This window comes from Cinclus cinclus, chromosome 1 (assembly GCF_963662255.1).
Source record: "Cinclus cinclus chromosome 1, bCinCin1.1, whole genome shotgun sequence".
Classification (NCBI taxonomy): domain Eukaryota; kingdom Metazoa; phylum Chordata; class Aves; order Passeriformes; family Cinclidae; genus Cinclus; species Cinclus cinclus.
The window spans coordinates 137413300-137438060 of NC_085046.1; positions in this window are offsets into that span (position 1 = coordinate 137413300).

Below are 24761 nucleotides of genomic sequence, written 5' to 3' on the forward strand. Positions count from 1 at the left end.
AGAATTTGAATTGCAAAAAACAACATGATTTGCCTTTTTTGGTCATACCTGAAAAATTACTATATTTGCAGGGAGTTTTTAATTAAAAAATTAAGTCCCTCTCATTTATCTTTGTACGTAAATTAGATGTCAAACAAGTAGAACGAGATTTGTTATGTCACTTTTGAAAACAAAATAGAGTTATCAAATTTGGGTTGTGCAATGAATTTCCTGAAATACCTGATGAATATGGTTTTCTAAAATGTGTGCTGATATTTTTCATCTCATTTGCCAAGTTGGAAATCCTAAGGTTCTTGTTTCCCTGTTTGGGTTTTTTGCTATATTTTTTTTTAGCTGCTTGAGTTTAGGTATTCATCCACGGAGGCTCATTTACAGTTTAAGAGAGCAGTCTACAGACATAGATAATCTGTATCTAAACAAGCTGTACTGTATCAAACCTCAAAGGGCAGTGCAGGCTCATGCTCCCAAAGCAGTGGCTAAATAGGCTGGTAGTCAGATCCACTTTTCACCTGAGTTCCCCAGTTGGGACATTAGTCTGTGCAGAAATCAGCTTTGAAACATTCTGCACAGTGCTCAATATATTGTGTTTAACACACTATAATCGAACAAATGAGGCCACCTAGGAATTTTTTTTACTATCGTTGCTCTTTTTTTTAAGGCCAGGACTGGAAAAAGGGGCTATCAGAAAATGCTGAGGAGTAAACCCACCATAGGAAATGCCATTATGGCATAAAGAGGAGATAAACCCATTAGGATAGCCAGGGAGTAGTTGGTGAAAGAATCTTGTGGTCAGTTGTGTTAATAACTGTATCAATAATATACAAACAGGACAGATCCCAGCCTTAGGGTAAGTATTGTTTCTACATCAAACATTGCATAGCACAGATATTTTCAGTATGCATTTAAATATAAACTGTAATTAAACCTGATATGGTGACTTGGAAACATCTGAAGTACCAAGCAAATACAATTTGGCTATCATTTTCTGGGAAGAAATGTACCATTTGTTAAGGAATAAGTAAAGATAAACTCATGGGAAATTATAATAGTGAAGGGGGATAGAAACATTCTTCCTTTTTCTAACTTTCAAAATGGACATTTAAGAACTTTCATGTAGTGAATCCCCCAAATACAGTACCCAACCATAGAAAAGGTATGGGATCAATTCTAGATTTTAAAAAACTAAAGATAGGGAATTCAAATAAATGTATAATTTGGTATGCAAGCGGCTTACCTGATTGTTTACACCAGACTTTTCACCAAGACAACTAAAAAAGAATTATTTCCTTTGTAAAAGTCCCCATTTCACACCAGAGCACCTCTGGTTCCCACCTGGGTTTTGATTCAGCCCTGTGCTTGAGCCCAGCTGACTGTTTCTACCACTGTCAATGTCTATTTATCTTGCTTTTCCAAGCATTTTCAGATTATAATAACTAGCAAGGAATTTGCTAAGCTTACACTGAGCAGTGATTATCTACATCCTGAAAACATTCAGATCCTATTGGCAAGCTGACTTGACTCCTGCTGGTATTCATGGGAATTAATTCTGAGAACTAATTATGAAGCCATACGCACTGTGACCAACATGTGTGAACAGTTTGGCACAGCCTAACGAGAGAGATCCAGGTCAGTCCCGTTTACCCACCTTGCCCACCCCTGAACTGTACCTTCCAGCTGCCTATCCAGACCATCCCAAAAAATTAACAGACCCTCTGTAAATCAGCTCATTAACCTAATCATAACCTTAATTTACTGTGATGTCCCACCCTTAAGTGTAAGGAAGCACCCAATTCATAGATGCTCATGGGTGAAAATGATGACAAATGTCAGGGCTTTCTCTCATCTTATAAAGCTTACGAAGTTTTATTAGTAAATGGCGTATTTGGGATAAAAATTGGTATGTTAGTCCCTGACCTACCACATAAGCACATGAAAGTAGATTTTAGGTAAAGGGGGAATGAGGGAGGGAAAGAACAGATATGTTTTCCCCACCCTGGATGTAAGTGTTTCATTTTCTATGCAAAATAGTTATCATATACAGTCTGTTCTTCTTCAAGGGTTGGAGGGCTTCAGCAGTCTTGGGTGGTTTTGATGTCCCTCTCCAATCCACACTCACTTCTTGATCTCATACCTGTGCTTGCACTGTACTGCTTTGTGTTTATCTCTAAGTACTAGAACAAGTTTGTCCCGGAAAAGTGCTGCCCTGCCTTGACATTGCCCCCATCCCCCCTGCCACATTTTTTTCTTTTCCACAGTATGTTATTATCAACAGCCCTTGGTTATTGCCAACAATTCTTGGCTGGCTCCACGAGCATCTGGCTCATGGTGTCTAAGACGTACATATTAGCCCCTTTTCTTCTGGATTTCCACACTTATAGAAAACTAACCCACCTAAAAAAAATCAGAAAAAAACCCCAATAATTAAATGATTTATGAGTTTGCTTTGTGTACAGAACTGGTTTTTCAAAGATTAGAAGATTGTTCGGGTCAAAGTAAAGTAAGTGACTGTAGATCAGTGCAGTACAGAAGGTTGATTGGAAGAGAACAAAAGAGCAAGTGGGATCCTCCCTATTCAGTAGTGGGTTGTTATGAATATTCACCCTCAATACAAAATATTATCCTGAGTTTATAAAGAATGTGAAGGTTTTTGCAAGATCCTGGCCTAAGACCCACTTTTACTCTCTGTAAAAATAACTGAAATCAATCAAAATACCAATTTAATAAAAAGAAGAAGACCTAAAATGGTGTGCAGGCAGAGTTATTGTGTACTGTTATTAAGGTAATGGAATTTAAATAATTAATTCTGGGATCATTTATCAATGACAAGGTGTAACTTCTTTGGAAGAAGGACTAAGCAGCTTCAAAGAGCAGGTCAATGGAAATCTCTCCATCTCCCCACTCTGCCTAAATGACAGTTTGCCAACAGATGCTAAATTATCTCTATTAAATGATCTCTATTACTGTCAGTACACAACAAGTTTACATGACTTCACAAAACCATAGCAGTCTGTAGTAAGTGATGGCAAAAACCTAAGAGCTGTGCCTAGGTCACCACAGAGAGCAGGGTGGACTGGTGTGGTGGATCCTTCTCTGTACCTACTGCATTCACCCCCAAGAGCCTCAGCCATCAGTTACTGGAACCACTAGAAAAGCAAAAACATTTTCTTTTTCTGCTACATTATCCACAGACCTGCAAGCTTTGGTTAGGTTCAAGCCATAAGTGCAGATATTATTTGGCATTTCATTTCTCATTTCTGTTCCAGCCTGAGCAGGTCATGGAGCAGGTCAAACTGCAGCTCTGCAGTGGAGCACTGGAGAAACACATTCCTCTAGAGTGTAACCATGCAGGGAGGCAATGACACTCTGCCAATTAAATATGAAATAATACTTAGGGATATGCCTATCCATGATACTCAGTACTCCTGGTGAGCATTTGTTTTTCCCTACCTGTTGCTACTCAGCCACAGTTAGCTGCTGAGTGCTGGAAAAGGGCTGGCAAGAGAGAGGCACAAAATTATCTGATGAACAGTGGTTCATAGAAGCAATTGCGTCAATGCCTCTCGATGTGGGGGACCCCTGCGTCAGCTGCCATCTGTGGAGCAATGGATTTGTGCTGATCCTTCCACCACAGGTTGTCAGCAATAGGTGAAGCACAGAAAACACAATGAACCAGAACACCTCCTTGGACTGTCAAAATAATGTGCAACACCACAGAACATGAATCAGCCAACTCCTTGACTTTTCCCTCAGTGGATGTACTGCCAAACACCTGGCCATAAAGTAAGGACATTTGTTTATGGAAAGAAATTTCAAAACAGACAAAATCTCCCTCAAATTATAAGATTTCTTGATAATCTGATTTAAAAGATGACCATCAAAGCACTAAACCAACTTAATCATCCTTAGAACTTTCTTTTCTTTACTTTTTTTACCTTCTTTCATGTTCTTACCCATCATTACAAAAAACTAATGGCTCATTCTGGTTGGTTAGATCTTGCTTAGAGTTAAGTATGAGCTTGGCTCATGGAGTTTCTCTCAATTGCACAAAGACCAATCCCTACTTTGGTAGCACATCTCCAGGCACTTGCTTAATTTCTGTCCAATGATTTGACCCCTAGAGCCAAAAGACTCAATTTTTAGACCATAAAATAAAATAAGCCTGCCCACAGCAAGACCAGTGTAACTCTTAAAAATTAAGTGGTCATCCATAGGTAGGTGAGAACTTCTAAAACCTCATTTTATGTTCTTGAAAGATGGGGTACGACTACAGAAGCCAGAGAAGCTTGAGGCATTGGTCTATGCAGTATCTCGGCTGCAAACACAGCAGTAGCTACAAAGACAATTGTGTTCGGGACGTGGCTTGATAAGGCCTAGATGATAGCATGTTCTCAACAAGGGGACAGATTCTCCTGAGGAGTAAGCATGTATAAGAATGTGTTAAATTATAAGCATTATTTACTTTTATTATTTCAGAGTTACTTTTGACTCAGCAAGTACAGACCAATATACAGCCATCTGTGCTGATTGTTTGTCTTTCTCTGACTCTACTTCAAAATTCCTAGTTTCTGTTCCTCCACCCTCTTTATTTTTCCGCATTTCCTGACATTCAAACCTCAAGCCACACCCAAAACAAAAAATAATCATATTTTGAATGAGATCAAACCACATGATCTCATTCTGAACGTGACCAAATGAGTCTGACAGTTTCATTGCTCCCAGTGCTTATGAACAATCCCCATTTCCCAGTGGCTTGAATGAATGGCTGAATGGCAGTGAACTCACATGCTCAAAGGAGACTATTTGTCAGTGTCTAAGCCTTTGGCAAATGTCTCACTGTGCTTTTCAAAATATTTCCGGAGTTACGGAGATATCCAGACTATTGGATCATTTTTATGTATTTGGAAACATCTGTATTTAAGAAGCTCTCATCACCTCCATCAATATCTGTTCTACAAGCCACTGGTTAATACGTAATTAAAGCCTGGGAAGTTTGTTATACCTTCTCCCAAGCAAAGCCACTTCAGAGTCCATAGTACATCAGATATTAATATTTGAGCAGATTACTTGGCAAACTAAATTTAAACAGTGCCAAACACATTCTACTAAGACGTAACACAACATCCTAACTGGGTTTTATCATTTAAATGATTCCATTATCAGTGTATATATTTCATGTGGAAACTAAACACTAAGGAAACCATCAATTTGTTTTTTCATTCGCAATTTACAGCTCAGAAAGAGTTGAGGAAGAGGTGTGTTGCTTTCTTGTGTGTATGCTGTACCACGTGTTTCACTATTTGTACTAATAACATGATGCAATATTCACTCTAGGTTGGAGTTTACTGATGTACTTCAGGTTGTGTAGAGGAGAGTTCATTTTCTATCAAGAAACTCCAATAAGTACAGTTTAACGTACATCTCCATAAAAGCTTGCCATAAAATACAGTAAGTTTAAAGATAGATTTTTTTTAATGTGGTTTTAGCTAAAAATTATTACAAATTTGACAAGATAATTGTCCTCAAAACATTTTGGGTTATTGTGAGTTGGATATTCTCGCCAGTTTTGGAACCAAATTGTGAAGATATTTCAGATTTTAGCAATTATATCTGATCACCCACCTGTTTCTCAGACAACCATTTTTTTATATGTCAAAAAAGTGCATTTTACTAGATATTTAAAAGGCATGTGTCAGATGCATTATCCTGTCAGTGTGCTCACTGCCAAAGAAATCAATTTTCATCTTAAAAGCTTTCCTGAAGGGAAGAAGACAGTCTTGTACCTGTGCCAGGAGCATCTTTGTTTGAAGTCAAAGCAACTCCTATGTTCCACTGGTGAACATTTAGAAAGGCAAGTTCTAACCTAGGGACATTTGTCACCCTTCATTCAGGCTGAAGTTTTCTGCTGAAACCAAAGATGATTACTATCCTCATTTCATAGTACAGAGGTTTAATAATCTGCCTTTAAGATTTAAAGTATTTTTACTCTATTTGACAAAGGTGGTTCTATATTTTTATGCAAGAATAATTTTACTCTGCCTGTCCCTAAATCAGAGATTTTTTTTTTTCTGAATGTCATTGTCTTTCTATATACTTTAAGGTTTTGTCAAGTTTGTGTTCTATATTTATGCAATACTTCCTATGGGTGCAGGCCTGCAGACACATTTTTCTTTACTCCCCTTTGATGCTTGATAGCATCTGAAGTAACACTAATGCAGAAGAAGAAATGAAGGATAATATTATTCAAGAGGGATCCTTTTAACACTTATCCTTTATAAATACTGATTAAGATATAGCAAAACACTTCAGGGATTGTGTTCTGATCTCAAACCACTGCTCATTTTGCCTCATCATTTTTAATGGAATGTTTCCTTCTTTGCACACATGTAAGTGAAAACACAGTCAGACCTAATTTATTTCCTCTTATATTGAAAATACCTTGTGGATTGAGTGGGACCATAGGTCATCACTGTTTACTAACAGCAATTAGTATGTGTGCTGAGCTTTTCTCCTATGATCAGATTAATTTTTGTGTTGTATTCTCATTACTCCATATTTGATAAATAACCTTTCATATCCTTGTAACATTAATTTGCTACATTCATCTGCTGTACTTAATAAATCATATTATATCAGGATTAGAAACAAACAATTTTTTACTTTCAAATTAATGCCTGATTCTGTTCCGGTACTCAGAGGACTTGTATGTAGTGCACCTCTAGCATCTGCTGTCAAATGCACACTTTGGAGAGCTGACACCAGCTTAAGGACTCTCATGACCAAAATAGTCTATACCTGTCAAGTCAGCATAAAACACACTCAGTTTTAATTCTCTCTGTACAGATATTTGGCCTATGAGACTCTGTATGTCTGTGGGAACCTTAGTGCAATATTGAAATACCTGCATAAACCTAAAGTTGCATGAGCCCTGGGCAGCTATTCACAAAAATGCAATGGGGCTGCAGCCAAGATATTCCCAAAGAACACATACCATTTAGACTTGACCAAAAAATAATGTCTGGGATCTAGTGTTAAGTTATAGAGTAGGTTAGTGGCAATGATACTTCTTAGAGTAGGTTAGTGGCAATGATTTTTCTTAAAATGTGAAAGATGTGAGTTCAGTGACTTCACTTGCCCAGAAAAAAATTCTAACTTAATTTCCTATCTTCTTAGTGAATATGTAAGTGACCAAGTTATAAATTAGTCTGTGGCAGGATGTCCTCAGACCTCTTCTGCTCAAAGTCTTTAAACTCTCATGGAATAATCAAATACTCACTGGTACAGACTAGAGAAGTGTATGATTATGGTTCTATTAGACTAGTGGGTGCATAAGGAAACTCACTTGACAAGGCAGGGATCTCTTTTCCAGTCCTTGGTTCAATTCATATTCAAGCATTCAAAATCAAGATTTGGATTGCTGGCTAATGCTCATGCATCTTAAACAACAGGGTGTAGTTTGGTGCTCACACTCTTGTCAAATATTTGGTCATTACAGTTTCAAGAAGAGGGATCGGCGGAGCTGTTTGAAATGCACTTTGCTGCCTCCTACTTTGAGCAGTTGTATAAAATGTGAAACTGGCACGTTCAGACAAAAGAAGGAATTTAATCTTGTTCTTCTACGTGTCAGATTTATGGTCTGATGAGGAAGACATGGGAAGGAAGGAAGGAAGGAAGGAAGGAAGGAAGGAAGGAAGGAAGGAAGGAAGGAAGGAAGGAAGGAAGGAAGGAAGGAAGGAAGGAAGGAAGGAAGGGTGACCTCACGACACACCCACCAGGCCACAGCTGGCTCCATCTGTCAAGGGTCTCAGCACAGCTGGCAGAAGTGCACTGGCTCTTGACCAAGGATAATTTAGTGCAGACCAGCACAGTGCTGATGTCTCCACATCATCTGTGTGTCCAGGTCACCCTGCAGTGCTCTTGGTCTGGTGTGTCTGTACGGGGAGTCCCACTCTTTGTGGTTCAAGTGCCAGCATACATGGGGAGGGCTCGTATTTTGGGACCCACATATCAGACTTTGTTCTAGGTGTCTGCTTCTCCTAAAGCCGTTTTTAGGCAAAGAAAAAATTAGAGCTCTGACTTTCCTTGAATGATTGGGTCCACAAAGCACTCCAAGTGTTCCTGAAGTTCTTTTTAACTGTCATCCACAGTTTTTGGCTGTCTCAATGCCTCACTATATTCTTGGAGTATGATTTTCAGAGCTCCAGGGTTTGCATGAGTCCTACCCACAGACAACACAGACCTGAAAATCAGACCAACTTGTTAGGAAAAGCTGAAGATAACTGACCTTAAAAATAATATTTTGGCTTCATTTACAATTAAGCACTCCATAAAAACTTTAAATATTAGGAAGGAAAAAAAGCGTATCATCAATTCTTGTCATCCTTAAGCATAACATAATGCATAAATTATTTCTAACACAGATGTATTACATAATTTCAAATCAATTATTTATTTCACTAGAATTTATTAATATGGTCAAGTATTTAGTTGCATTCAGCTAATAATTATGTTTTACTTTAAGTTGATTTTTCACAATGATACCAATTAGTTCTGTTGTTTTTATTTGTTTTCTACATGCTCTCAGTATCCTTGCTCTGTTACTTTCAACTCTATGGTTCAATTGCTGTTTTTTTTCCTTGTTGTGAAGATAATCTTAATGATGTGGTTTTTTGTCTGGTGGCCTTTGATGGCTTCTCAAAAATGTTGTGGATAGCTCCTCAGCCTGCTGATGTCTTGCAAAGTAAAAACAAAATAAAATCTATAACCAGTTACTATGAAACCTATGAATTTTGACTGTTTCTCTCCAATAATTCTCCTCTGACACTTCCTGATTAAGAACTTTCTAAAAATATAACTTGACACTCTCTTATATACTCCAGATACATCCTTTCCATGGATACCTTATCCTTGAAAATTGGACATAATGAGGTCCTGTTACGTTTGTCTAACCACTAAGGAATTATATTTCAGTATGAAAGAAAGGGGGTAAAATAAGAAGAAATATATGTTGCAATGCAATCACAAACACTGGGGAGATGCAGGCATATATATGTATATATATATAAATATATAAATAAGGATGTACATTTCACTAAACTTGATAATCACTAGAGTAAACTAAAATGATCTGTAACACCCATAAGATAAAGCTGTCTCTCTGTTGACTTCAGGAAGACTGGGAAAATGAGATAGAACCTGGATGCAAATATTTGTAGTTAAGTTAATTACTGCCAATGGAGTCTATAAAGATAAAAACATTCATCTGAGAATAGAAGGAACCAGTTTTGCCTTCTTTGGTAGAAGCCGTTTACTGTAGTTTTGAATAAAGAATTGAAGCTGTAGTATGAGCAAAGACATACAACACTGCATTTTTTTCAGCAGGTTCACCCCCCTTTTAAAATAGGTTTTAGAAAGTACCTGCATTTTTACAGAGGAACAAACATGAATTTTACTTATTCAAGGCATATGAGCAGATTTTTTCAATTATTTTCAATAGCCTGTGTGAAGAATTCTTAGTCTGGCACAAAGCAAAGCACACAGAAAACCTAAAAATGCTAGGACAAACAGTACCACCAACCAGAATGTTCAGGTGTTTTGTGTATTTGTGTGTGCATATATATGGCAAATTGATTTGTCAAAACTCAAAATATGCTGACCTGTTAGATAGAGTCTTCAAAAAGTTACAGTGTAGAGTTGAATGTCATTTGTTATGTCATATGCAGACTCACAGCTTCTTTTTCAAAAGTATTGTCTTCTTTCAGAATGTCAGGATCCTGCCTGGTTATAAAAGCTTGCCTTCTGTCCATGGAATGTCTGCTCAGCATAATCATGCTTGAGTCTCTTGGAAAAAGAAACTAGAAAAACTGCACATTAACATCCAAACTTTTTTTTCTGCTGTTTCATATCCTTCTTTTTTTCTTTCCCACAAAGTACTTTCTCTGGTTTTGATGAAGGTGGCAGCAAACACTAGAAATATTCAACTAGAATTGCTAGTACTCTCACTTTATTGTTTTCCTAGCAAGTAAGTATCATGTTCCTAACAGTCAATAATTCTGTTCATCTGTGGCACTTCTAAGATGATTTGTGATATTGCTAATTTGGAAGAGTTTTTTAAAAAAATTTGGAAATCTTCAGACAAAAGACAGTACTACCTCTGCTCTCTGGATCCTGTCCCAACCGAGAAGGAATGACAGCCTAAAAGTCTGCAGTGATAGCTCCCAGTCTTATATTTTAGTAAGTAATGTATCTTCCTGTTGTTTGACCCTCAGATGGGGAAGTGATGTCAATCATAACAGCACCTTTTTACCATGTGCTCTTTAATTAAAAATTACTCTATATTTCTGTTGCTTCACATCAGGATTTTATAGTAAACTAGCCACTTTCCTCCTAAATTCTGTTCAATGCATGCATTCAAGTAATCAATTCTACATTTCCTACAGTGTAGCAATTCTATACCAAATCAGCATGGTCTTGACCTATATCCAAGGATGGAAAAGAAGTAAAGAGTCACACACTCTGAGAGTGGCAATATCAGAATGCCAAAATTAGTGGAAATAATAGGAATAACCCTGCCAGGAAGGAAAATGTGTCTTAAAGACATTTTGACATCATCTATAATGAATGTATACATATAAATGATCTAAAGGTGACTTAGGACACTTTAGACCACTGGCAAGAGGTTGAAAATCAAGTCATTGGATGTGTAGGAAACTAAATACAAGCCATTTCCAGATTCCAAAGCAGCTAACCTAATTAACAGATCATTTGTTCCTTTTGATATTTGTCATCTGTTTTGAGAGACATTAAGCTAGATTAAACCTTTGGTTTTCCAATTTCTGCATGAAAACTATATCAAGAGTTTACCAGGGCCCTTACATCTATTTGGATAGAAGAAAGTCTTTGGCCTTAGTTATTTAATCAAACTTTACATTTCCCACACCAATGCATGTTCTTCAGACTGTAAAGAGTTCCAAAATCTGGGTGGGCCACCATGCTCGCTAGAACATCCCCATTGTGTTTGAGACTGGATTTCATTTAAGTTCTGTCTCTTCTGTCTTGCAAAGGATAATACATGTGGACATCTTATGTGAGACAAAAAAGAGCATCCTATGAATTAACTGGGATAAAACTGTTTGAGAACAGAGCCAGGCTAATCCTATTCAGGGATGGCCTCCTCACTGCTAGGACAATCTCAAGCCCATAAGGGAAGGAAACGTGGGTTGTATGCTAAACTTGTGCTACACCATGATCAGATCTGCAAGGCTATGCCGGAAGTCCCTTCATCTGACTTGGTAATTCTGCTTTCCATAAGCTCCCTATCACTGGTGCTCCCTTCCTTGAAAGACATTCATCTAAACTCATCTCACTGGTGTCTCCACCGTCCACCACAGTAACCAACAGACTCTAGAAGTGCCTACTTCTACCTTATTGTGGGAAGACAACCCTTAATAGGTTCTTGCTCATATCTCTATACTTCCTCAAACATAAGGACCCATGGGTGTTCCTTTCATAGTATGGTCCAGTGGGACATTAAAAACTCCAAGTCAATATTTGCACAGTTGCAGTGTGGACACAGATAAACATTTTGCAGCAGATACAGGGCTGTGACCACAAGCATCATTTCAGACTCACATCAAAGACTGCTTTCAGCTAAGAGATGACAACCAGCTGAAAGCAGACAGACTTCCAAACTTACTAAGCAAGCAGAAAAATATACAATGACTGCCAATATCTCTTCACAATGTGATGTCTGCTACAGACATGGGTGGTAGCTTGACTATGCTGCCTTACTAAATATCTTAGACTGATAGTAGCACTTAAGTTTGGCAGTCTGAAGCAACCACAGGTCACTTACAATTTTACTCAGATATCTATAGCTTCATTGCACCAGCCAGGACTACCCAGAATTTGGTGGGGTCCTGTCCGGGACCTTTTGAAACATAAAAAATTGTGTAACCCCTCTGCTGAGTGATACATCTAGCCATTTCAAACTACCAGAATATACATGAAAGAGCTATGTGACAGACCACAGCTACCACATAGTACCTTAAATATGGTAGGTGCTCGCTCATATTGGTTTGAGTTTCTTTTAAATTTTCTTCCTGATATCCATTGGAAGGCCGGCAGTTTTGCTTAAACTTGCCTGCAGCTGCCTCAGGATGAAGCATGACACTGCAGCAATTCAACTCACAATCAGGAAATGCACACAAGAGCAAAGTCTATACATAGCCCTTGAGCAGAACTGGTCACAGTCACAAGTCATAGAGGCCCTTAATTTTTTTATTTCTGCCAGAAGTCTTTCCTTCACCTAGATTTATACTCTCTGAATGTTGCCACACATCTAATAATTAAGTCTTTTCACCTATCAGATACTGATACCATCGTGGAGCTCACCACACTCACTCATCAATATTTTGTCAAAGTTTTTGTTGAAGTCCGAATGAATTATGCTGTGCCCTTCTGTTATCAGCCAAGTAATTGATTACCTCTCCAAATGAAAAAAAGAGCAATACATTAATTTTTTTTACCCTCAATGAGTCTTTACTCTCTGAACACTCGGACCATTTCTACCTTGACAAGTGACCTGGGTCGTAATACCTGGATGTTTTACTGAATTGAATGTTCAGAGGTAGCTACAGCAGCCTCTAAGAAAGTTCCTGGGAGAGAAAGGAATAATCAGGCAAAAAGAGACAACAAGCTGAGTTCAGGGACTCGGAGATAAGATACTATTTCTGGTTTTCCTACTGGCTGATCCTGGGATGTTGGACTGAAGAAATTGTAGAATTGCAAGCTTCCAATCAATCTTCTATTGCTTTTAGCGTTTTATTCTCTTCAACGGGGGTTATCTTGTATTGTGAATTTGTAAAGCTAGTTTCAGAACAGAACCCAAGCACAGCTTGATTTCACTGAGTTATATGTAACCTGCTACACAGAATTAATGACAGTAAAAAAATGTAGATGGACACAAGGGCATTGTAAGGTATAGTATGAAGTGTAGGTTAAATCATAGCAGAGGATGAAAGGAGAAACTAAGTACCCTGAATAGTAAAGTTTGAAAGCTTAGGCCTTGCAAGTCAGACCCCTTAATACAGATGAAAGGCTGTAAAATTTTGTCCATATTGCTGAAAGTTAAGGCACAGATCAAGGAAAATACTTTTTGTAAGGATTTTCTTGGAATTTTCTTTACAAGTACAGGCTTAAGAAAATAATCTTTGCCCCAGCAGAGTAAGAATGAGACCCAAACCTCTGTGAAATGGCCTCCGATTTATATATTTTTTTATTATTTTTTCTTCCTGAATGGCTCTGATACATCTGTAAAGATTGACTTAAACCCTCTGTTTTCCTTTATGACCATGCACGCTATTCTCTTCTGCTATGTTCTGCCTTCAAACCATTTAAGTTCACACAGAAGAATTCTTTTTATTTTTATGGAGTAATTTGCTACGCAAAGGCTGGTCTTTTCATTTTCAGATTTCTAATGTTTTCAAGTATCTAAAACAGGAGGACTTTTTTTTCCCACTTTATGGAAAAAAAGCCATGCTGGCAGATTTCAGGGCCTAATTTCTTTATAACAATAGATTTAATAGAAAACACATTTTTATTGTAATAAAAAAAATAAATAAGGGAAGCAATATGCATTTGAAAATTCTGCCAAAGAAGGCAATGTTTGTTTATTCTTAACAAGAACATCTAATATATTTTTATGTTGGTGTTGACTTTTTATACACGTTACATTTATGTATACGTATGACTATATATATGCCAACTAATGCTTAATTTGATTTAACTGTAAAGGCCTCAGTACCTAGTCCATCAGACTAGATGTAAGATTTATGTTGAGAAGCTCTGTATGCTATCATTTCTTTTTTTTGTTCTTTGACTAATATTTCTGATAATTATTTTTCTCATTACTGTAGTTGGTCTTTCTCTTCCAAACCCCAAACTACCATTCCTACCTTTTAAAAAAACATTACCACTCCTCCTGTGGTCCAAATACAATAGAAAGTGTTAGTGTTTTTCTCAAAGACCAAACAATTCCATTTTCTGAATAACCATTAATATACAGTCATTAATTTTGTTGGAAACTAGCCTTCCATTGACTTTCATAAAAGTTGGCCTTAAGAGAACAAGAGACTTGAGGAATCTTTAGACTCAAGTTTCTTCAATGCTAGACTTCCGTGCCAATGGTGTTGCACAAATATTTTGAGCTAATCCAAATCTCAGTGAAATGTGTTCTTTGACTTCACAGCTCCTGGGCTCAACACCTTTAGTGTCCATATACCAGGTATAAATTATATTGCTGAAAGAAGATGTTTCTTTAAAATTGTGTACTACCTCTTTCAGTAACATGATTAATGAATTTGACATATTAATAAACACTAGAAATCTGCAGGGATCAATAGACCTCATTAGACCTGAAGGCTCAGTGCATTGATAGAGAATGGAAGAATCACCATGGAATCAAACCAGACATTGTTCATTAGTGGTAGAATTTGGTTGACATCTGACCTGGAGGTATTTGAAGCATGCACACAGTCTTAAATGTGTTTTTTTAGATTCCTGATAGACAAGAGATACTGGTTTTTACCAGTTTCAGGAGTGGCATCTACAAGAACATAAATATTATTGGAAGTGATGGCCAAAAACAAAAGAAAGTGATAGCACTCAACTACAAAAATGTCTTCTGACTCCTCAGCCTGCCCAACAGAGCAGAATGTGAAAAGGTCTCTCTGCCAAGCATGAGAGGCACGTAACTAATCCTGGAAGGAACAGGGACATACAAGCCAGCCCCTCTAGAGGAGTTTGCTTACTGGCTACTGTAAACAGGTCCTTGAGAGAATATTAACTACACTTCAAGAGCAGTTAGATGTGTGTTCAGATTATATTTTTAAAGTTGATTGCTAGATACATTGCCACTTTTAGGTTTTCTGACAACCTAGCCTGATATATAGGCTACATAGTTGAATGCATAGAAACATTATAGTATAACATAAACCCATATGAATCCTACAGAACAACTGTCTTCCCTCTAAGATAATATTGCAGTAAATTCAATAACTTTTCATCATATTGCAAATGAATATATTGCAGCAGGAGGTAAACTGGGTGGAAAATAACTTTCCTGTTCCAGGAAAGTTTTTGAAATTGCAAAATTCACATTCTACATTGAGCCAAACCCAAGACCTTTTAATTTTTATTTTTTTTTCCATGGGAAAATAAGAAAAAAACATGATCGGAATAGCTGCAAGTCCAGGATTAAGGGCTTTCCTCTGGGACATAGGAAACCCAGGTCCAAGTCTACACTGTGAAGTAATCTTAACAAGAACTTGAATTTCATTCTCCCACATCCTGGGAGATGTGCATAACAGTCAGGTTACTAGTGGTACTGGCTCAATCTCTGTTTGTTCATAAGTTCCACAACAGACTCCAAAAAAACATTTTGTCTTAATGACATGTATTTTCCACAGAAAGTCTGGATATTGATGGACCAGCATTTTTAAACATGAAATCATTTTGCTGCAGAAAATTCAATCTAACTGAAGATAACAGCTCCTAGATGTAATGAAAAATTATGTCTCTTACCACACTCAGTCCTTAGTGTTTTGAAGGTTCACTGTGCCAAAATAGCAGGGTTTGTCTTTGTGTTCTGATCATTTTACCAATTTGGGTAATTATTTCCTCCCCCCCCCCCCCCATCTAAGTTTAATCTTAAATTTCAATTGGATACAGGGTTATTCTTCATTTCATGACTTAAACTATAATGTACTGTTGTTTCATACTGTTAAACAGCTGCTTAGCTCTGTGAAAATAAGAACCATGTGTTCTACCCCAGAGGTGGCTGGCATTTCAGTGGTAAATGAATTCATCCTTGCTTTTAAACTGTTTTTGGATTCAAGTGTTATGTAGATATAAGATATTTATTGTTTCAGTTTTATTAAGCCTTGCTCCCAGCTAAGAGGACTAGAGCCAGAATCTGGAGAAAGGACCACCCCTTATGATCAAGAATAGGTCAACATAGGATTCAAAGAATTCCTCCATGGTAGGTAACTAAAAACATATTAGACACAAAAATATATTAATACAGCTAAGACTACAAGTGAGGGAAAAATATGTCAAATTTCTGTCTCTAGAAATCATGATAGCATTAATCACAAAAAGATAATTATCCTCAAGACATATGAATCAGGAACTTGTTACATGCAAATCACCAAGATTTCAAGAGTCAAGATGAAAAAGGCAGAAATTGTATTGATAGCATTTGTCTTCTTGTTCTCCAACATAAACCCATTTATAATTGGTCCATGCAGTATTGCTCTGGAAAAAAAATTCTTCTCTTGCAAAAGACCTCCATAGAAATCTTTTGAATCTCCATAGGAAGTCATTCTCAAAAATGGGGCTTGGAGCTCATGAATTCTTTGTGTTAAAACAATTACAAATAGACTTTTTAGTGTTCCAGTTGCATCTAGTTAAATTAGTGCTGTTCATAAACCAAAGGCCTTTAAAATTACAGAAATTTGCACTCACTGCAGTGAAAATTGAATTAGATCTTTATACTATGGCTGGATCTGCCCACAATAACATTCCAAACCTGTGGGAGAACCTCTCCAGACGTTGCTCTTGAGTTTCTGAAACCTTGAGAGGCAATAGAAGCTGCATAATATAGTTAGGCCTTGCCATTACAAAGATGGAACCAAGAAAAAAACCCAAGAACAGCACATATTTGCATTTGAGAGCCGGAAAATTCTGGTCTTGACTCCATTAAACAGTGTGCTAATGGCAGTTTTAATGTGTGTTTTAGCCCAACCACAAACAGAGCTCTCATCAACAACCAGACCCATACAAAGAATTCCTCTTCAGATGCAGAAGTGCTGGGTAGCATCCTCCTCTGGTGGAATGAGGGACTCCTGAGGGCAGCAAGTGCCATGGCAGAGAGATGTTTCATGTGCTGGCCACCAATGAGTAGTCAGACCTGTCAGCTGTGAGTGTTCATGATAAAAAGGAGTATGGCTTGATGAAGGTTCTGTGTAAGAATCTAAGAGAAAGAACAGAAACAGAGTAAAGAAACTACCTACTTTTTCTCCCAAGTAGGGATGAAAACAAGTATAAATGTGTGACTTTTCTCATCAACTACTTAAAAGATGGATATTTCTAAATTTTAAAGTTCTGCTTGAATGACTACACTATACATGATGGAAAACCTTTTTTATTTGCTAAATACAGTACATTACTACAGTACATTGGTCAGTTCAGTTAAAACCTAACACAAGAGGGATGAAAAATAGCATCACTTTTCTTCTTAGCAAAGTAAGAAGTCATCATATATATCATTTTTGGAAGCCCCCAGTCAAACAACAGGGAATTGTCACAAGTTTACTTTACAGAAACTTAGGTTGTTTCATATGTGTCCTCACTTCAAAGAATTATTGCTAAATATTATCCATATTTTCAATCTATTATTTCCTTGGGTAAATTAGAAATAGGGTCTGTCACATCAAGATGCGAACTGAATCAAAGTGGTATCATATCCTGTCTTGGTATTCCTCAGGCTGTGTTCAGTGGTATACATGTGGCTCATAAGACCACAGTAAATCCTAAGCAGCTCACCTGAATGATTATTTTAACTTTTTTTTTTTAATTTCTATTTTCAATTGAAAATACAGAATACAAAAAAAACTGTGAATGAGGCTTTATCCAAAGGCATTTCATCCTACTAACTTATTTGTTAAAAGACAGAAGGCCAAACTTGCAGCTTTGCATGCTGTTCTCCATACATCTATAAATGTGTATCTAACAATGACAGCCATTTGTAAGCTGCATGTTTGTATAGGGTTGATTCCATTTATAATTGTGTAACATCACAAACTCAAATGGATTCTATAGTTTTAACTGGGAGTAGAATCTGTCCTAGATAATATTACTGAAATGTTTGGAAACATTTTCACATACTGCGTATTTTTATTTTGGAAAGAACAATACATCTCTCTGTTCCAGTTTCAAATCAAAAGTGGTAGGGTGCAACTCCACTGACATCAATGGAATCACAATTACTTACAGCAGGTCTGAATTTATCCCTGTGCATCTATATTCATTTAGTCTTTCTCCCCTGAGGAGAGGAAGAGGGAACTAAAATGTGACAGATATTTGTCATATTGCCTAATGCACTACTGGAATAAGATCAGATGCTATGCTGATGGATATGGTATAAATGAACCTTTAAAGAAACTGAAATTTCACCAATAAACATGAAGGGACATGCAGAGACTCTTCAGGCTACTTTTCTTTCTTCACTGATGGACTGACACTGTCAAAGCCTTTATGAAGGGTGTGATATTTCATAAAAATGCACCTGCTTGATATTTTCTACACAGTCAGCAACACAGCTTGCTATGAATGGAGATTTGTATTCCAAAGAGAATAATAATTAGTTCTTTTTACAGACAACTCAGTAGGTGTCTTGTTAATTTTCTCATTACTCAGTGGATGAAAATGTTGATCACATCTATGAATACCAATTATTCTTTGTCTTAAATGAGGTAACATCAATAAGACAGAGATCTACCTTTACTTATATTTGCTTCAGTAGCAAGTTTGACATACGGTATTTTCAGATGTATTTTTAGAGTGAGTGCTACTTTACTTCTACTTCTTAAAGTCAGAGATTCTTTCTCTGTTTAAGAAAATGCTAGGAAGCAATTTTTATAAGAGAATTAAAGAGAAATGAAACATAAATGACCAGATGTGCTTTCTGATGTAATGTCATCTACAATCTGGAAAGAGCTGTTGTGAACTGTGGATGACCTTGGTGGCTACTGCAGCTAGGAAAACCAGTAAAATTATTTGATAACAACTGAAGTAAAATACATGCTTTCTTCCCTTCTATTCTGATTTTATTCTCATTCTCTCAGTGTTTCTGAAAATAGATGCTGTCTCTGTAAAAGTGTACAAATATATGGTACTGTCTGTCATTCTGGATGTAAGGGGATCTTAATCTTCCTGCTTAATCTCACTATTTAACAGCAAACAGTCGAGAAAAGGAGACCAGACAGATTATTCTTATTATTTATAATTATAGTTCAAAAATGTTGATGCTGGAATTATATCACTGACTGAGAATTATATCAGAGACTGAGATAGGCTGAAGCTAGCTCTTCATATCTAAACAGTATTAAATTTGAGAAGCCATTCCAATATATATCTGAGAACTATTTCATTTCTACAATGCCACCACCACAACCAAAACATTTCAAGAGCTAACACTTCATTTAACATTTTCATCTGACAGAAACAAACCCCAAAATTGTTTAATTTCATAGTCACTTCTACACAAGCATAAGTCCTACACCTTTTTTCTGACAGGATTTGAAGATATTTAAAGTATTTGATTTTATAAAAAGCCTTTTGTCTTTACAATACTCCCTTGTTTCCTGTCTTATTCAATTCCACCCCAAAAATAAACAAACAAAAACCTTGAGGCTTATGAAATTTTCCATTAACGCGTCTTCCCAGCACGATGATCCACATGGCCTACTGTTATTAATTGTCTCCATGTGAGTAGACACAATCATTAGAATAAGATGGTAATCATAAGGTGGCTTCTATCCTTGTGATTCTTTGAAAATTTGCGTCATTGTGTTTATCAATGTTAGATGACTAACAGGTCAAAAGTGAGAATGTAGCTGCGCAGGCAAAGATCGTTCTGTGATTATACAGAACACTCCAACAATTCTATAACATATACCAAATAAATGCATTTTCTTCAATAGTTCATCATGAGCCTAATTTTAAACTCAGAGGTTTTGTAAACAAAAGAGGCCCATAATCTTTTATAGGAGGGGAAAAATTCCCAACAGCACGTTACAAAAATTTCAGTGTGATTTGAAGTAATTCATTTAAGTAAATCAGCATCGTAATCAATAGCAAAGCAGTTATTCAGCTAGAATTGCTACTGAGTTAGGTTCAGTGCACTTAAAGTTTGCTTTTAATCGTGTGCATGTAAATGGACATAAGTACAAAGATGGTAGCACCATTCTCCCTTAATTGCCTTCTAGTGGCAAATGTTCAATACTCCCTTAAAGAGATTGTTTTTAATCACCAAGACACCAACCTCACTTTAATACCCATGTCCCTTTTGAAAATATTCCTATGCCAAATTTATCTGTTCAGATAATGCTTCTGAATTTTAGCAAGGCCACAATGTAATTCAAAAACTGTAAGCTGATTAAGTTCAAGTGGAAGGTCTGAAAATTTTGAAAGTAGAGAAGATTCAGTACTTTTTTCAACTGACTGATTTGTGAGTTTTTCACCCCTCCCTCACTATTTGTATTAGCTCTGTCAAATAAAAAGCTAACAAGCTTTTTAATAAGACAAAAAGTTATCACTCAATATTAAGAGGCAGAAAAGAGAAAAAATAGGGAATTATTATGGAGGATGTTTCAATTCTGAATGAATATGTGGGCACTAATATTTAACCTCAGATCTAAAGTAAATATGAAGGCATTAAAACCTAAGAAGCGGGTGGTCTGCCTCATGCTAGAACCCCAATTTGCCAGTATTCCTGGGTGTGAACATGACATTTAGACTAGAAGATGACCATGATTTCATTCAGAAGTCAAATTGAAGGTTGACTATAATCTTCACTGATATCTTGTCTTGGGAAGATATTCTGCAGAGACATGAACACAACAAATGAAAGGAGGGATATAAGCAGGGGGACTGCAGACTGTATAAAGTCATTTGTGATTATCTCAAGTTAGAAAGTAAATTTAATGGAGGAACTGTGTCTTTCTGACTGCTATAGGTGATAGCTTTCTCAGAAACTAGAATTTTGGCTAGGTGGAGACTTCTTCTGCCTTACATAGCAGGTCTGTCTTGTTTCTATCCATTACTCAATTTGCTCTCTGGAAGGGTCTAATGTTTTACATTTGTGTCTTTGAAATGTGTTTTGAATAAAGCTCTAGCCAAGAATGTTGTGTATGTCATTTGTGGGGAAAAGCTAAAGACTGTAGGAGCCTGCCATGGTTATGTAACTTGCTTATTTTTATATCTGTTAACTACTGCTTTTGTTAATAAAGTTTATAACAAAAAGTTTTATAGATTTATAAAAAACTAATAATTTTAAAAGGCAGTCACATATTTTGGCATTTTATATGAAGGTTCAATTGTACAAATTTTGCAAATAAAAACCCAAATTCCCAGATGATTAACAAAATATGTGTTTATTTAAACATACAAATAAATAAATGTTAAGGGCTTTTTACTTGGAAAAATCTGAATTCAATATTTGTCTTGCAAGACTTAGAAATCTGAGCCATGCCTTTAGAACCCTTAATGCACAGCAAAACAAAGAGAATGAGAATGGAGTTTCCAAAACTGGAAGTCATATAGGATGACACTTGAGACAATGGGGATATTTCCCAGAAAACAACATGAAAAAGTATAAACTAAGCTAGGACGGACTGAGCCCTTTTTGTATCATGTCATTCATCTCATAATGTAATCTGTGAAAGTTTAAAGAGAGATCAGAAAAGATAAATCTTGTCAATATGTCCCACACAGTACTTGAATTGACAGAGCAATGTGACTGTTTTAAGAAAACATAAATCAAACATGAAGCAAACATTTACGTTATCACTATCTCGACAAGTCTGAATAAATCAACAAATTTTCAGACACCAAAGTACTCATTTTCATACTTAAAATGAGTTAACCATGACTCAAAATTCCATTTCTGGAGTACATTTCTTTATCTCAGCACATTAAAACACTTAGAGATGCTCACCACCTACACTGAAAAGGAATATGCACAGTCATGACATAAAAAAATGTATGCTAAAATAACGAAAAAAGCACCAGTGTGCCAAAAAGCCAGTACTGTCATTATCACAAGCCCACAAGGTTTTCAGTATGTCACTTCTTAAATCAGAGACAACCAGGTTTCATTTATTGGCAGGACACTATGCAGAAATCGAAAGAGCAATATCTAATTTACAGAAGATGGATCACATCTCAGTTGCCACAATTTTCTATATCTGGACATGACTAACTTGTCCCAGTGTGTTATATTAAGCATGGCACAAAAGCCAGCCTGCTGCATCAGGTCTGGAGCATTCCATCGTCAGCAATCTATCACCCTCTAAATTATTAATCAAGGTTGTATGGTGGAGCATTATCCACTTTTTTCAAAAGGTTGGGTTTTGAATAGTATATAGGTACTTTCACACCATCTTGAATTCATAAATAATTTAATAATTTCTTAGAGCACTTTAAATCCCAAGCCATAACTCAATTTTCATTGCTAAAAGTATGTCTGGATTTCTATGAAATAGTTAAAAACTCATGATAAATTTAGATGAGAAGTTACAGATTTTATTCAGGTTTGCAGTAGCTGTGTGGAAATTCTGTCTAATATAACTTTAGACAGAACAAAAAAAAACCCTCAAACCTTTAAAAAAGTTTCTGGAAATAGTAAACATATGATTTGCTTGACTCATTTCTATTTTCAACACTAAAGTATATATTACCCATTTCAAACAAAGGCAGTCTAGTCTAGAAACAGCATTTCACAGGCATCTTCAACCTTTCAAAGACTGATCAAAAATGACTTTAACATATTCACAGTAGAAGAACAAGCAAAATAAAACACCACCACCACCCAAGCCCCAAGTTACTTGAATAACACTAAAATTACCACACAGCTAATAAAAAGGAATTATTTGTTAAGTATGAAAAATCATTCTTTATTGAGATGACCTCAAGTAAAACCCAATTAAATGCCTCTGCTTTTTATCATTGTTCATGTAAGTGTCATAATTCAAATTTTCTGAGATTCTCTCCTCCTGTGGAGAGAGCCAGGTTTGTCCCAGTGCAACGATAACCTGAGATACTGTGAATGAATCTTAAGTAAATCCATAGTCTTCCTTTTTGTTAGCTTTCCATTTTCCTTTCTACTTTGCAAATGATGCCCATTCTATTAATTCCTACCTCTCCAGATCTCTTTCACCTACACCTTGACCTGTTAATTCTATTCTCTCAGAACCTTTCTTCAATCCTTCACCAAAACCTATTTCAGTTGAAACAGCACAAGATCCCTCTCAAATGTAAGCATTTTCTTACTAAGTGTCAACACATGTTAGACTGTGTCATCATTTGATCAGATTCTTGACAATCCCTCTATATCTTTCTCCATAACCCCTCTGTCTAATCCCTTTTTCCATCTGATCATCACATTTGTCTAATAATAGGTTGCAAAATCTTCAGGTAAGGGATTTTGTCCTTTTATCCATTTCTCTACAGAGTTAGGAGCTAAGCACACTCATAAACCATAATCACTGAATAATCAGACCTCCTAAACTTATTTGTCCAGTCATTGCAGTGGAATGGAATACAAGTTTCTTAACAGAGATCATGAATAATAATCCATGTAAATGATAATGTAAGCATCAATAAATAGTTTACACTTTTGAGAATTTGGATGAATAAATCCTATATAAAATCTCTTTTAACTTCATTAAAGCTTCAAGCAACATAAAATACGTAAATTTCTGTAATGACTTACATCAAGATATGATAAAAGGATCTACACTGATATACTCTGATAAACTTGTACTTTATCTTGGATTTAACACGGCAAGGAAAGACAAAGTGAAGGCGCATTTGAGGACAATGGCTTTAATTAAAAAATGCACCTTTGATCAGGTCAATATCTTGTTTATTGCCTTACAGACAGTACATAGAGTAGTATAGAGAATTAACTTAACCCACAACAAGAATAGTAGAGGTTAGATATGGATTAATAGGAGTGGAATTATTTTTTAAATATTAAATGAAATATTTTAAAAATGAACAGTTTATACCCTACTGAGACAAATACTAACAGTCTGCCTTACTTCAAATTTTTCCAACCTAATACTCATCTATTTATGACTGATTTAGATGGTGAAATCTTTAGGAGACAGACCATGCTAAATAAGTGCCAAAAAAGTAATAAAATCTTAAAATTATAGAATGGTTTATGTTGGAAAGGACCTTGAAGGTCATCCAATTCCAACTCCCCTGCCATGGGCAGACACCTTTCACTTCAGAGCCCCATCCAAACTGGCCTTGAACACTTCCAGGGATGGGGCATCTACAGCTTCTCTGTAGTCCAGTGCCTCACCACCCTCACAGTAAATAATTTCTTCCTCACAGGTGGCCTGAATCTGTCTTCTTTCACTTTGAAGCCATTACCCCTTGTCCAATCACTTCATACCCTTGTTAAAAATCTCTCTCTACCTTTCCTGTAACCACTTTACGGTACTGGAAAGTGCTATAATATCTTCTTGGAGCCTTCTCTTTTCCAGGCTGAGCAACCACGAGTCTCTCAGCCTGTCTTCAGAGGAAAATAAATCTTCATGGGAGAGAATTAGATGATAGAGGCTGACACTGGCTCAGTCACAGGGCAACATTTCCAGCAATAGGAAATATTTATAATGTTTTCAATCACAGAAGTGATATTCATGTAATATTTTCAAGCTTATCTTATTCAAGCTAAACCAGTTATCCACAGTACAAGGGCTCACTAAGGCTCCTAGGCCTAATTATCACCTATCATATATGTAAATCATGCTTGACTTAGTACTGCAGCTGTACATCAAAAAAGGAAAATATACAGTAAGGTGTTCCCTTGGGACAGTATGTATGAACTGGAGTTCTGCCTAATTAACCTGATGTCTGAAAGGTTAAGGTGGGTTAATCACAGTGGTGTGATTATTTTCACTATAACTTCA